The sequence below is a fragment of the Myotis myotis genome, unplaced genomic scaffold (genome assembly GCF_014108235.1).
Source record: "Myotis myotis isolate mMyoMyo1 unplaced genomic scaffold, mMyoMyo1.p scaffold_m19_p_35, whole genome shotgun sequence".
Classification (NCBI taxonomy): domain Eukaryota; kingdom Metazoa; phylum Chordata; class Mammalia; order Chiroptera; family Vespertilionidae; genus Myotis; species Myotis myotis.
Genome location: NW_023416341.1, coordinates 1220406 through 1232623, shown reverse-complemented (window position 1 = coordinate 1232623; position 12218 = coordinate 1220406). Strand labels below are relative to the sequence as shown.

At 62.5% G+C, this 12218-nt stretch overlaps 1 protein-coding gene across 2 annotated transcripts in view; it reads right to left on the bottom strand.

Moving 5' to 3' along the window:
* LOC118652869 (interleukin-4 receptor subunit alpha-like) overlaps positions 1 to 11395 on the bottom strand; it is a 44847-nt gene extending 33452 nt beyond the window's left edge. Inside the window, exon 1 of one of the 2 annotated variants that reach the window (XM_036303055.1) lies at positions 11254 to 11395. The gene's annotated coding sequence lies outside the window, so the exon portion shown is untranslated. The remainder of the gene's footprint in view (positions 1 to 11253) is intronic. The other variant, XM_036303056.1, reaches the window with a different exon arrangement.
* Between the last annotated feature and the right edge of the window lie 823 nt (positions 11396 to 12218).

The following is a 12218-nucleotide window of genomic DNA, read 5'->3' as shown; positions in this document are numbered from 1 at the left end:
GTGGGGCCGAGAGAATAAGGGGATGTGGACTAAAACAGACCTGGGTCACCCCAGCCTTCTCCATGCCGCTGGCACCCAGGCCACGAACTGCCCGTTCATGTCCCTCACTGGCCCCGGCTCCTGAAGGTGTCTTCAGCCAGAGGCACAGCTCCCCAGGGGTCACGGCCCACCCAGGAGGAGCATCCCCGACACAGGACACAGTCCACGCCCGGAAGCGGCAGTGGCCAATCCAAGGGGACGCTCTGCCTGATTCCACGGATGTACCATTTCGGTGTGGAATGTTCCCGAAATGGCAGCACTGGAGAGGGAGAGCAGGTTACTGCGGGGTAAGTGGGGACAGGCAGCAGGGAGGGCGGTGTGGCTATAAAGGGCAACACAGGGAGGGATCCCTGTGAGGACAGACCGCTCTGCGTCGTGCCTGCGGGGGCGGAGACGCAAGCTGTGCGTGTGGTGAAACTGCACAGAACTAAAGGCCTCACGCAAGGGAGTGCAGGACACGGGGCGAGCTGCACAAGGCCGTGGCTGTGGCCGCCACCTCAGTTCTGGAAGGTGTCACCTGCGCGCAGCTGAGCGCACGGGGATCTCCGTATCATTTCTTACCCCCGCATGTGAGTCCACAGTTATCTTAAAATTAAAGGTTTAAGGAAATAAGAAAACCTCAAGCCCCTGTCACTCATCCACTGTCCCCTCTCCATCCCCCATAAGTCTTGCGTCCCACGGGCCCTGACACTCCCAGCCCTTCTGTGCAGTGCAGCCTTTGCACCCAGAAACCCATCACCTAAGCAGGGCTGCCCCGGTACTTATCACAGCACCTGCTTCTATCTGCCGTGTACTTATCACCGTCTCTAATCATACCACTGAGGTTACATGTGTAAATGCTGGTTTTATTTCAGGAGGTAGATGGCAAAGAAAGAAAGATCTGACTGCAAAAAATTTTCGACTTCCCCAGGTCAAAACATGCCATAAAAAAAGAAGCAAGCAAGCAAAAGTCGAGAAAGAGATGGCAATATACATGATGGAGGGTTAATGGCCTTAATATATAAAGAGGTCTGACAAAGGTGCCCGGCATTGTTCTCAGGGCTTACAATGTATGAACCAACTTGGTTCTCACAACAACCCTGAGAGGCAGGTGCCATGAAAATCCCCATTTTCCGGATGAGGAGACTGAGGCCCAGAAAGGTGAGAGCCCTTGCTTGTGGTCACAGAGCTAGAGGCTGACCCTGGTCAGTCTCAGTCCAGAATCCAGGTGCCTCATCACTGTGTCCTGCTGCCTCTGAAATGCAGCCCCTGCAACCCTGGGATGTGGTGTCACCGTCCGAAGAGAAAAACTGAGGCCCAGAGAGGGCAGGTGACAAGGCCCAGGCCACGGAGTTAGGAAGCAGCAGAGTGAAATGTCAGCGGCCAGCACCGTCCGGAAGGGACCGAGGAGGCTCTTCCTGAGCCCAGAGGGTGTGCGGGCCCCTTGCCCCTCTCCTCACTCCTGACCACAAACCAGCGCGAAGGGGCTGGGTCGGCAGACAGGATGCAGCTTGTCCCGGGACAAGAGGCCTGTGGAGGAAGCCAGCGACACTCAAGCTGCCGTGGCCTCCCTGGGGAGCCACTGGTCCCTAAAACTCCACAGTCTTAGGCCAGCCCGGAGCTTCCTCCGGCCTCGGGGACAGCGGGCGGTATGGCAGGGGGCCAGGAACACACTTCTCCCTGAGGCAGCTGCCTTCCCGGAACCACTGCCTGGCCGGAGTTCCCAGAACCCGCAGCCGCGTCAACAGCCCCACCCAGGACAGCGAGACAGGCCAGGCCAGGGCCCCAAATAGCGTGGGCGCTGCCTGCCCCTCCTCCCGCCCAGCCAGTGATGGGAGGGCTGGCGGCATGCGGGCTCTGCTGGAGCAAAACCAGGAGCGAGAATCAGGAACTCAGCCAACGGAGCCCACCAGGCTCCTGCGTACCTACTGTGTGCTCCAGGTCCTCGCCCATTCACCCATGTCCTGTGTGTCCTTGTTGCAGGCGTTTTCTGAGCACCTACTCTGTGCCAGGTACTACAGATGCGAACAAGGCCATTCACTCACTCATTCCTTTCTTCCTTCTTCCCTTTGACAAATATTTGAGTGAGAAGAGAAGTTGCTGGAAGGTCTGAGCAGAGACGTGACACCGTGAGACTTTCCAAACCATCCCTCTGGCTGTGTGGCCCAGGGCTGAAGCAGGGTCCAGTGAGGAGGCCGCCGGGCTGGTCCGGGCAGCAGGTGCGGGGCTCGCACAGGGTTGTGGGGAAGGACTGGGGACAGGGGCTGGGGCCTAGGTCTGGCTGAAGGTGGAGCCCACAGGGTTTGCTGACAGAGTGGAACTTGGGGGTGGGTGAGAGGAGAAGGGGATGAACGAGGCCGAGGCCAGAGCCCTGAGCGGGTGGAGTGGCCACTGACCCGGTGGCATGGACCCTGGAGGAACCACATGAGAAGCAGGCCACAGAGAGCAGGGGGCAGCACCCTCGGAAAGTGTAAGAGGCAGCAGGAGGCGCCGTGGGTGAGGGGCACGCTGCTCCTCCAGGGGGTGACCCCGGGAGGAAGAACAGAACCCTCCAGGGGAGGCAGGGAGTGTGGAGAGGGAGGAGAATGTCCCAGAGGGCACCGCGGCTCCCTGAGGGCAGGGAACGTGCCTCATCCACAGAACCTGAACCCTGAGTTCGGGGCTGGCACACAGTGGGCACTCAGTACACGGCCATGTGCACCTCACTGTGTCCTCGCTGAGGCCGTGCATAGCCTCCCTCCGTGCCTCGCGCTGTTCAGATGCTCTAAGGCCCCCCCTGAGGTGAGTACGATTATTAAACCCACTAGAGGCCTGGTGCACAAAATCGTGCATGGGTTCCCCACCTCCCCGCCTCCCTGCCTCCTCCTTCCCTCACTCGCTCAGTGCCCTGCAGCAGCCACTGGTCACCCACCATGTTCTGTGCCACCCCTGGTGGTCAGTGCACATCATAGCAAGCGATCGAACTCCCGTTCTCCTTGTCAAACTCCCAAGGGGACACTTTGCATATTAGCCTTTTATATAGAGCCTTTTATATAGAGATTTCACAGATTCTGAAGGCTCCTGGGAGAGAAGAAGGAGGGGAGGGACAAGTGAAGAGGGAGCGAAGGGCCAGAAGGAGGCACAGCCAGTTCCTGCCACACAAGCCGGGCCCTTGGCTGCGGTGCTGGGTGGGAGAGGTCGGGATGGAGCAGGGGGTCGGCAGGGCCAGGGACAGCCTGTCTGCAGACGTGGGGAGCAGTCCTGACGCCCCCAGGCAGCGGGGCCCTGAGGGAGGTCCAGCAGGAGAGGCTGCTTCCAGAAACCCCATCCACCTGTGTGCGCAGACCACCCACGGGGCAGGAGGACGGCGCTGGCGCTGGGGGAGGGGCAGGCTCCGCCCTGTCTGGGAGTGGGCATGGCAGAGGCATGGCTGCTGGTGGCAGCTGGGGGTGGAGGTGGCCTTGGCAGGCAGTGGCGCTAGGAAGGGAGCCAGCTTGCTGGGGGAGACCACACACTCCGCCACACTGCAGACACGTGACTTCACGCGGGGGGTGGCCCTGGAGCCATCCGGGAGGCCACCTGTCCTGGTGGCTGAAGGCCGGTGGCTGTGCAGTGAGCCACGACTCTGAGAGGAGCAGGAGAGGTTGGAGCTGGGGCCTCCTCCATGGACGGGCGGGCCAGACCCCAGGAGGGAGGCACCATCTGGCATCTTGTGCCAACCGCCACATTATGGCAGTGTGTACACCTGTGCCGGCTGTGGACACGCCGAGTCCAAGCAGCCAGTGGGGCCCCTGGGGAGGCACAGGCGACTCCATCTAGGATTCTGGAGGCCACACCATCAGCAGGCGGAGGCCCCAGAACCCCGGGGAGGAGGCTGAGCCGGCAGCCCTACAAGCCCTCCTCCTGCTTTATTTCTCTGCACACACTTCCTCCTGCAGCACATCACACCGCACCCTTCCCGGTCACTGTCCAGATGCCCGCCGGACGCCAGCTCCCACAGGGCCCGAGCCTGTGTCCGCCACCTTCCTGCTGTGGCCCCAGAGCCCAGGCCAGTGCCCACACAGGGCAGGGCCCACAGATCCTTGTGAATGGAAGGACTGAACAAACTCCCCCCGGCCGTGCGCAGGGCGCCTGGTCAGCTGGCATTTCCACCTCTCACTGCTGGACAAACACTGACCACTCCTGGCCTGGAGTCCCCTTAACACCCCCATGCAGGCACGATGGGCCACCGGAGAGCTGACCTCCGGGAGCCGGTAATTGGGGCATTACCACGGTTATTACTCATTTCCTGGGAGACAAGACACATGACGTCAGGCCTCAGGGCACTGATTAGATTTTGGCTGTGTTAGTGACAGTCCCGGCTCTCAGGGGGCCTCCTTCCTGAGGTCCGCAGACAGCACCACAACTGCCCGGCCTGTCCCCAGTCCCTCCGGCCATTAGAGGGACAGGAGAGGCCGGTGCCGGGCCTCCTTCGTGGACCCTGGAGGGAGGCGCCATCTGGGGACAGGCTGGCTCCACCTTCCCAATCAAGGAACACGGCAGGTGCCGGGGGGGGGGGGGGGGGGGCCAGGGGCACAAGCTCCAGATCCAAGAAGGTGAGAGTCTCTCCCCTCCCCTCTGACTGGGCAGGCTGTGTGGGAAGCAATGGGTTTTAGAGGGGACTCTGACCACTGGATCACGTCCAGGGCCAGACTGAGCTCTCACCCTGTCCTACGTCAGGAAGACTGGCTAAAGAACTCTGGCTGTGCAGCCTGAAAAAGAGAAGTGCTAGGTACGTGCTGGAGGGCGATGGTCACCGCCTCCAACAGGCAGGACCGGAGCCAGAAGGTGAACGCTCCTGGAAAGCTCACCTGGCTCCATCTCAGGACAGATCTGTCGGAGCTGCCCGGCTGCGGGCCCGCGGAGGCCACTGCTCCATCACGGAGGGCAGCCTGGCAGGGGTGCGGCTCCGTGGGCTCCGAGGGCTGCGGCCGGAGACCTGGTCTCTCCTCCCGAGAAGTGCCAGTCTTCCTCTGAAAAGGCGCCTCCCCTCCTGCTGCTCCGGGAGCCACGGGCCTCCTCCGCTCTCCCCGCGCTCTCAGCGCCCGCGCTCCTTATCTCCCACCAAGAAACTCAGGTCCCTGCCTCTGCTCCCCGTGGGGACGGCCCAGCACTGCGTGCAAGGGAACGACTTCCTGGTCAGCGGCCCTGGACTGGAATCCAGACGCTGCCCCTGCCGAGTTGTGTCACCAGGTAAGGGTCTACCCTGAGCTCAGCTTCCTCCTCAGAGAAATGGGGGGGGGGGGGGGGGGCGGACCCAGACGTCTACCCGCCTCACCCCAGCACAGTGTCTGCTATAAAGCGGGGCCTCCACCGTCCTGTCCCACCGCCCCGCCCCCTCTGCTTGGGTGCGTCCTCACTGTCTGGCCGGGGAAGGGGCTGGTAAATGGTCGTCTGTAAAGCCACGCCTGGCCTGGCCACGCCCACGGGGCTGCTGGGCTGGGGGCAGCCGGGGCCACACCAGCAGTGATCGCAGCAGCAGGTGGGCCTCCGCATGAGCCCATTTCCATGATGTGTCCAAACCCAATGGTGCAGACTGAGGACCCTGGATCGGCAGGTCGCAGCCTGCTTGCCGCCTCGAAGCTGTCACCCCGGACGCGTTGCTAGACCATTCTGTGCTGTTTCCCGTCTGTGACGTCTGGAGAAGAGCGGGTCCTGCTCTGAAGGCTCTTCTACACGTCGAGTGAGACCACGCAGGCACCGGCCCTGTTGACTCCCCATGGCCCCGCCCTCCCTGCCTGGCTCAGTCCCATCCAACTGCATCAGCTTCCTTGTGGCGGGTCCCACACACCAAGCCTGTCCCCACCCCAGGGCCTTTGCACTTGCTGTTCCCCTCCAGAGCACTCTTTTCCGGAGGGTAGCCGCGCGTCTTTACTTCAGGTCTCAGCCCAAAAGTCACCCCCTCAAGTCACCTCCCCGACTAGACTCAGCTCCACAAGGGTCCTCGCTGGGCTGCCGTGTCCCCGGCGCCTGGCATGTTCACTGAGTGAATGCGAGCCGTGTCCCCGGCGCCTGGCATGTTCGCTGAGTGAATGTGAGCCGTGAGCCCGGCGCCTGGCATGTTCGCTGAGTGAATGGGAGCCGTGTCCCCAGGGCCTGGCATGTTCGCTGAGTGAATGTGAGCCGTGAGCCCGGCGCCTGGCATGTTCGCTGAGTGAATGGGAGCCGTGTACCCAGGGCCTGGCATGTTCGCTGAGTGAATGTGAGCCGTGTCCCCAGGGCCTGGCATGTTCGCTGAGTGAATGGGAGCCGTGTCCCCGGCGCCTGGCATGTTCGCTGAGTGAATGTGAGCCGTGAGCCCGGCGCCTGGCATGTTCGCTGAGCAAATGCGAGCCGTGTCCCCGGCGCCTGGCATGTTCGCTGAGCGAATGCGAGCCGTGTCCCCGGCGCCTGGCATGTTCGCTGAGTGAATGCGAGCCGTGTCCCCAGCGCCTGGCATGTTCGCTGAGCGAATGCGAGCCATGTCCCCGGCGCCTGGCATGTTCGCTGAGTGAATGCGAGCCGTGTCCCCAGGGCCTGGCATGTTCGCTGAGTGAATGCGAGCCGTGTCCCCGGCGCCTGGCATGTTCGCTGAGTGAATGCGAGCCGTGTCCCCAGCACCTGGCATGTTCGCTGAGTGAATGCGAGCCGTGTCCCCAGCGCCTGGCATGTTCTCTGAGTGAATGCGAGCCGTGAGCCCGGTGCTGGCCCTCAGGACACGTCACTTTCAGCCTGTGAGCGGCCCTGGGGCTGGAGGCTGCTAGTCCCTCCATACGTCCTCCGCTCAGAACGACACAGCCTCCCCTCAGGAACCTGCTCCACACACCCGGCTGGTGACCGGCCCAGCAGGTCCCAGCACCCAGGCCTGCTTCAGCCAAGACCCTGGACTTCGTAAGCCACCTGGAGGCGAGGAGGCCCTGGAGGCCCAGGGCGAGAATGAGTCGGCGGAGCCAAAGCTGAACCGAGGCATCGCGCTTCTTGGAAAGGCACAGACACGCAGGAGACAGCGGCCCACGCAGGCGAGCAGCAGCGGAAGCAGGTGAGCAATGGATGAGGCCTCTCTACTCCAGCCTCTGCCCCTGTCTTTACTGTCCCTCCTCAGGGAGGCCATGGCCCGCGTCACCTGCTCCCCGGCTCCTTCGGGTGCTGTCACTACCAACAGGACACCGCAGGTCCACGTTCTCTCAGCAAAATCTTGGGGCCAGAATCCCTCCGATTATACAAAGGCCGCCGTGAACAAAATGCCAGCCAACAGAAGCATCCCTGCCCCCGCCACACACACACACACACACACACACACACGCGCGCGCGCGCGCGCGCGTCCAGAGCAGCACCCCGGGACCCACCACAGGGACATCCCTGCAGGACGGACTCGCTCAGCGAGGAGGAGAAACAAAGGCCCCGGTGGCCTCAAGCTGAGCTCAGAGCAGGTCGTGCAACCGACTGAAGTTTTGTGAAAAAACTTGCGGTTTTCCGAGCCCGTGGCTTTAGGAATTACACATAAGGGTGGGGTCTGTGAGCATGAGTGTAGGTGGGGCCTGTCTTCTCAAGTGGAATTGAAGCTCAGGAGGGCAGGGACGGTCCGGTGCTCTGTCGGCAGCACCTGGCACCTGCCCGCACAGGCACGTGCTCAGTACACATTTGAAGAAGAAATGAATGAGGAAGCCGGGTGCCAGGATATGGAGAGGTGACTGTCCTAAATGGGACAGAAACTGCAATCACCGAGCCACAGGCAAGGTGCCTATAAAAATTATCTTGTGAACACCACCCCCCATATACCCATTTTACTGACAAGCAAACCGAGGCTCAGAGAGGTTTGACAGCGGCCTCCAGATCACAGAGAGGAAGCAGCAAGCTCACATCTGAACCTGGGCCCCTGCCTTCAAGCCCTTCTCTGCGACTCCAGCTCAGAGGCGCAGAATGGCTTGCTGGAAGTCACACCACAAGCAGCGGGAACACGGCCCACCTGACGCTGGCTCCTGCAGGACCCGCAGCCACAGCTGGGCTCTCCCACCCACTCTGGCAAGGGCAAGTTCATACAACCTCCTCGCAAGCCATCGGCCTGTCTTCCAGACTAGCCACGGGGAGTCTGGTCTGACATGGCCAGGTACGGCTCTACAGTGCCGGCCATGAGGAATGCTGGGAAAGATGTCCCTCTCGGTCACCCCAGCAAACTGGGACAGTGAAGAACACAGGCTGGGGCAGGAAGTGGGTTCGAATCCCTCCCTCGGTCAGTCCTACACATGGGACCGCAGGCAAGGCCACCACACACATCGCTGATTCTGTTTCCTCACCTGCAAAATGGGCAGACTAACCCCCATCCAATGGGGCTCGTCATTTTTATTTAACACATACATAGTGCTTACTCTGTACCGGGCACTGTTCTGTGTGCTGACACTTATTTTCAGCGTCACTACCACCCTATAAAGTAGTCACTGTATTTTCACAAATGGGAAACTGAGAAGTCAGCTATTTAGTAAGTAGCAAAGCCACTCTCGGCCCCAGGCAATGGGGAGCCAGAGCCCATGGTCTGAACCTCTGGGCTATGCTTTTTTCTTTGTTAATCCTCACCCAAGGATATATTTTCCATTGATTTTTAGAGCGGGAGGGGGTGTGGGGGGAGAGAGAGAAACATTGATGTGAGAGACACATATGGATTGGTTGCCTCCTGCACGAGCCCTAACCAGGACCTGGGGATTGAACCTGCAATCCAGGTACGAGCCCTTGACCAGGAATCGAACCTATGACCCTTCCGTGTGCGGCTGCTCTAATCACGGAGCGACACTGGTCAGGGCCAGGCTATACTTCTTGACGGCAACAACAGACATGAGTGTTTATGGTGAATGGACTCTGTGTTGGAAACTGTGTTTCATAAGATGCCCGATTTCCCAAATGTGAGGAAACGAAGCACCAAGGGGCCTTCGGTCCCTGCCCCCTCCCAGGTGCACGGGAAGCAGCTGAGGGCAGTGAGCTGTTTGATCCCAAACTCCTCCATCCTGGGGCGGGACAGGGGACAGGGGACAGGGGGTAGGAGAGGAGGGTCCAGGAAAGGTCCTCTTCCCACCTCTTTGACACCTCACTTCAGCTCCTTTCTGAATCTGAGCATCAGGAAACAAAACGCTTGGGGACAACCTCCCTGCCTGCTGGGCTTTCTACAGCCCGGGATCCGGGATCCGCTGTGCAAACACCCGCACTGAGTCACTGCTCTGAATGTGGAAACCCTGCGGTCACCCCACACCTGCTGGGAAACGGGTGTGTTGTAACCAGGGTGACTCGCTCGTGGTTTTCCCCGCCCCCCGCCTTCCCTGGGCCTCCTTCCAGATTCCACTCCAAAGGCCGGTGGGGCTCAGAAATCTGCATGGCGGCGCTCAGGGCTCAGGCAAAGGCAGGACACGCTGGCCTACGCCTCGGCATGGCCCTCGAGACCTTCTGCAACACGGCCAAGCCTACCTTCTCCCCCCCCCCCCCCCGCCCCGGCTTCTCCCTGCTCCCTAGCACCCCACACCCGCCTTTCACACTCCCAGCCTTTGTCCACGCTGTTCCCACTGCTCAGCGGACCCTCCCTCCCATTCTCCCCTCTGCTCCTCCTCCACGGCTGGCTCAGGGTCCTGCTCCGTGAGGCCGGTCTCATGTCCCTGAAGAGCTGATCACCCCTCCCAAGTGGCTCAGGTGGGTGGCTCGTCGTCCCGTACACCAAATGGTTGCAGGTTCGATTCCTGGTCTGGGCACATACCTAGGTTATGGGTCCCATCCCGGTCAGGGTGTGTCCGGGAGACAACCAATCCATGTTTCTCTCTCACATTGATGTTTCCCTCTCTCCCTTTCTCTCTCTCTTTCTCTCCCTTTCTCTCTCTCTCTCTAAAATCAATGAAAATATATCCTCGGATGAGGATTAAAAAAAAGAGAGAGCTGATCACCCCCACTGAGCTCCCCGCTCCCCAGAGAGAGGCCTCCTCAGGGCAAACACCAGAGCCCAGAGCAGCACTGGAGCGGTGCCGGGAGGAGCCCTGTGAGTGCTGGCGAGTGGGGGAATGGCTGGGTTGGCCCCTCCCAGCCCAGCCTCAGCGTCCTCCTCTAATCACAGGTTGGACTAGTCCAGTTCAGGGCCTCTGCTGACTCTGGAACCCCCGGACTGTGGGGGACACCCTGGCCATATGGACACCCGAGCCTCAGTTTCCCCAACAGACTTGAGGGTTTTAATAAAGGCGCTGATGTCCCAGCAAATGCTCCAGCTCCTGAGAGGCCAGCCAGAGGGGAGGAGCTGCAGGGTCACAGCTCTCAGAGGACTGGGGCTCAAGCAGGTGAGAGCTGGTCGGGGGGCGCAATGTGAACCCCAGCATCGGCCACCGGTCCCTGGTCCCGGACCCTCCTGATTATAGCAAATATAGATTCGGGGTTTTGTTTTTACATCCAGATTCCTGAGTTTACTGAGCCTCTCTCGTGGAAGGGGGCCTGGGAACCTGCAGGTAATCGGATCCCGGAGGATTCCGTCATTCGGCGGTTTGACAAATAGTTGTCAGGTGGAGGCGGCGGGCTCTGGGGCAGACTGCCCGGTCCCCATCCTCATCCACGCCTTCCCGGGGGCATTTAAGCTGCCTGTGCCCGCGCGCCCTGACCTGGAAATGGCCGTGGTGCACAGCACGGGGAGAGAGGCATTCTGACTTAACTCCGGAGACTTGCAGCTTCAGAACGGCCTGCGCAGAGGCATCCAGGGCTGGGTCCACCCAACGGCACTCAAATAAGGAGGCCCAAAGGGGAAGGCAGGCCGCGTCCCCCAGATTCTTGGGCCTGGCAATCCATGTTTCAGTATCCAGGGCTCTCCCAACCCTTCTCCCTCAGTCCTCACCAGCCGCGCGTGTCCCGGCCGCGGTGGGGCGCAGAGACCGGGCCTGCGTGGCCCAGCACCCGCCTTACCCCGAGACCCCGACGCTCCTAAGCCCCGAGAGACCTCTCGGATGCACGAGTTTGGCGGGGGGTGGGGGGGTGTCCGAGCACGAGTTTGGGGGGCGCTTGGGCATCCGGAGTCAGCCTGCCCGCCCAGCTCCCCGCCTCGGCTGCCCATGGACGGAGCCGGCCGCTTTCCGAACCGCGAGGAGCCCGAGGGCGGCCCGGGTGCAGATCGGGGCAGCACAGGGTCACCGCGCCTGGCCCCACCCGCGGCGGCCTCGCACTTCCCGGACGCCGGCTACGCGCCCCGGCGAACCCCGGCCTCCGCCCCGCACGGGCCCCGCGTCCTACCTGCGCGCTCCGGTCCATTCCCAGCCGGCGCCCGAGCGGGAAGTAGGGACCCCGCCGTGACCCGGCGACGGCGCTGCGCGGGGCTTTCCTGGGGCGGGACCGCCGCCCCGCCTCCCCGCGCCCGCCCGACCCGCCTCCCCGCGCCCGCCCGACCCGCCTCCCCGCGCCCGCCGCCCCGCCTCCCCGCGCCCGCCCGACCCGCCTCCCCGCGCCCGCCCCGCCTCCCCGCGCCCGCCGCCCCGCCTCCCCGCGCCCGCCCCGCCTCCCCGCGCCCGCCCCGCCTCCCCGCGCCCGCCGCCCCGCCTCCCCGCGCCCGCCCCGCCTCCCCGCGCCCGCCCCGCCCGCCCCCAGATTTGCATGCACCTCCCCGCCCGCCGACGGCGCGGAGTCCGCGTCCTAGCCACTGTCCCTCCGCCCCCGCGAGCCTGAGCCGGGCCGCTGACCTTTCCTGGGGGCGTCCCCACCCCACCCCACACACCCGCTCCCGGTCTCCCCCGCAGCAGTGAAGTCGCGCCCTCGGGGAGCCCGCAGTAGTTCCCGGTGCTCTCAGAATGAAAGCCCGTCCCGACGAGGCCATTCGCTGCGGCCAGTCCCTGTGCTGCTCCCGCTGTCCTTCCTGCCCGCCCCCCTTCCCCCTTCCCCCTTCCTCCCCCACCCCCCGGGGGCAGTGCGTTTGGGGCTGAGGGTTGGGCGCCCCCCCAGCAGCCCACGGACTGCTAAGTGCCAGGGGTGCTCATCCCGGCCACATGTTGCCTGAGCGCCTGCTGTATGTCGGGCTCCGGGCAAATTTAGACGGTAAAGCACCGTTCTCAATCGCTGGTACCCCGACACCCTGTGCTCAGGGCCCCCATCAGCTCGGTTAATGCTCGAAACTGCCCAGTGAGGAACTCGGCTACTCCCACCCATTTCACAGACGGGCAAACGGAGGCACAGAACCTCTGAGGGAAGCTTGCCCAAAGTCGCAG